Here is a 2,937-nt window from a genome sequence, read left to right as displayed (position 1 = left end):
GAATTTTTTTGATTTATATATAGAAAAGAAAAAGTATTAAATTGTTATAATGTTTCGAAGGGGGGTTTTGATCTCATAATAATGCTTTTACTTTATGATGGGTTTCTTTTTGGACAAATGAGCAGCTTTTGTATGCTTTTGATTTTAGCATTTCACTCAACTTTTTTGTCTTTCTCTTTTTTCTTTTCTTTATTTCTCTCCTCTCATTTGGTTTTACAGTAACAGTGCAGCTTCAGTGTACTCATCATATCTCTTTTAATTTTGGTAATTATTAGGGAATAAGAGCACAAAAAGCTGCCTTCTTTGCCAACAAAGATAAAATTTACACATTAATAATAACCTGTGGACAAAAACATCTAAAGTTAAATTTTTAAAATGGCAACTATGAAATAAAAATAGACAAAAAAAAATAACATAGATGGGTTTAAATTGAACAAAATCTAATAAAGAAAGTAATTTTAATTTATTTGTGTCATGGTTAAGAGACGTTTTATTTGTCTCTTTTTGCATTGATGTGCGTAGGAGTGACCAACAAAGATCTTCATTGATCTTTTTATGTATATCTTAGGTTGGTCCTAAAAAGGTTATTTAGAGTCTCTCTCATTTGTTTAATCTGCAATAAAAAGGCATATTTGTATAATGATAAATATAATGATAGTAATAGTGAAAACAAACTCAATTAAATTACAAGAAGGACAAAAGAGAGGAATGGAGTCTCTCTCTCTCTCTATCTCTCTCTATCTCTCACAGAGACTAAAATTAAGTCACGCCAATCCTAGGAGAGAGACAGCATTTCATTCCCGGAATACTGCAAAAGCAACCTTCTGTCTCATCTCATCTCTCCCCCCCTCCCTTTTGGTTTATTGGCTACCAAATCAACATTATTTGTTTTCTTTCCTTTTTTAAAAAACTTCAATAAATTGTGTTTTGGATGCATGAACCGCATTGGTAAGTGAATGTTTTTGAATCCAAATGAATTTGTGTATATGCTAAGTTGCTAAATCCCAGTTTTAGTTATGAAATGTGGGTGGAAACGGGTTAAGATTTTTCTTTTCTTTTTTTAGTAAGTACTCCCCCAACCCACACTTTTATTACTATTTATAGCAAAAGAGACGTTTGGACTTTGAATGACTCAAGTGTTCCATAAATAATCTGCTAGTGGACTCAAAAGTTTACACAAGAAGCCCCATTGGACTCGAAATAGTTAGCTGTTACACAATCAAATTGAGCTCTCCAACCCTATATATCAACCTTGAGATTGAGTTTTATATAACTTCATACTTTTCTTTAACTTAGGTACACTAAGACCCTTTTAATCAAATTTAACTAATTTCAATTTTTGATTTTTTGTAGAGTTAATATTTATTTACTACCAAGTTAAATTCAACAGAATGAAAATGTTAATTACAATAACCAAATGACTAGAACATCTTCATACGTTTCTTTAAGCTACTTAACTTAATAGTTAACAAAATTCACGAAAACATATAACTTATATGAAAAAACGGGTGAATATATACTAGTATATATGAGTTGTCTGATAAGATAATTCCCAACAATTGTTTTTTTTTTTTACCTTAAAAATCCCAACAACCCACTTTAATTCTTCTTTATTCCCACTAACTAAAAGAACTATAAAAAGAAGCAAAACTAAGAATGCCGCCCAAAAATAGCTTTAGAATAAAAATTTCTTAGTTAACTAGTAGATGTTTCGAACTTTGCATATTGGTAATGACGAACTAATTACTGTGACTCTATATATTTTGTATGTTTCCAAAAAATTCTTACTATTGATTGATTTCTTGAAATAAAAGAAACTTTAAAAGATTTTGATCATATACATTGAAAAAGCAGGGTAAGGGGACCAAGATTAAAATGGTTGCCCGCATATCGCTCGATGATTGGTCTATTTCAAGCAAAATCTCTTGCTTGCCCACATTAGATATGTTTTGCATGTCAAATTCTCCCACCAAAACATTCTTAAACTAACCGTATTACAATTTTGCAACATAAATAAAACGGACAAAACTCTCTTGTCTCATTACAAGAACTCCATTTTCCTATTAATTTCATTGGTAAGAATTTATTATAAACGTTTTCCAAGCTACTACTTTACTACTAGATTATTTAGATAGCAATTATATGTCCTGTTTAGTAGTCTAAACTTTGATATGAAAGATATATTAGTTTATACTACATACAAAGAACTTGATTTAATTGATTAGCATTCAAATATAAATGTATAACTACTACACAAGCTACCGAATTGGTGATCAATCTTGAATTTGAATGATTATGGTGTTATTAGACTTCGTAATATCAGAATAATGTGTGTTTTCTCTCGACTATTGTGCAAGCACACTATCGTCCACTAGCCACTCTTGCTTTATTTCACAATAATAATCTATACAACGGATCTTCTTGAATCTCTTTTTTCGGTCAAAATTTGAAAAAGAAACTTCATGGTAAAAAAGGGCTTTATTATATTCTCTACCTCAACATATATATGTCTTTTATTTTATATCCATGTGTATAAATTAAGTATAGTTTAGTTTTAAAACCACGTGGTAAAAGGACTTTGTGTGGTTAACCCCACCACCATGCATATGTTGTTTGACCGATAACATAAAACAGTCTAACACACCAATATAAAAAGAATGAAACGCGAATATAGCAAGAGATGATCATGTTTGGTTTCGTTTCCGTCTCAAAGACGTACGTACTTCTTCATGCAAACCACGGTTTGCTGCATTTTCAATCTTCGGATGGGTCTTCGAAACACCAAGTAATTTAAAACTGCTCCAATGGATCTAATTTGTTTGCTTGGTCTTTACTCCTTATTAGGTTTCTATGTTACCACATTTCAGTCATTAAATAACTTCAACGTAGCAAAATATTTGTACAACCTAGTTTTATCGTTAGATGTTTAAAAAAAAA

The sequence above is a fragment of the Capsella rubella genome, unplaced genomic scaffold, assembly GCF_000375325.1.
Source record: "Capsella rubella cultivar Monte Gargano unplaced genomic scaffold, Caprub1_0 scaffold_8, whole genome shotgun sequence".
In the NCBI taxonomy this organism is placed as follows: domain Eukaryota; kingdom Viridiplantae; phylum Streptophyta; class Magnoliopsida; order Brassicales; family Brassicaceae; genus Capsella; species Capsella rubella.
This window is presented reverse-complemented; position numbering follows the sequence as displayed.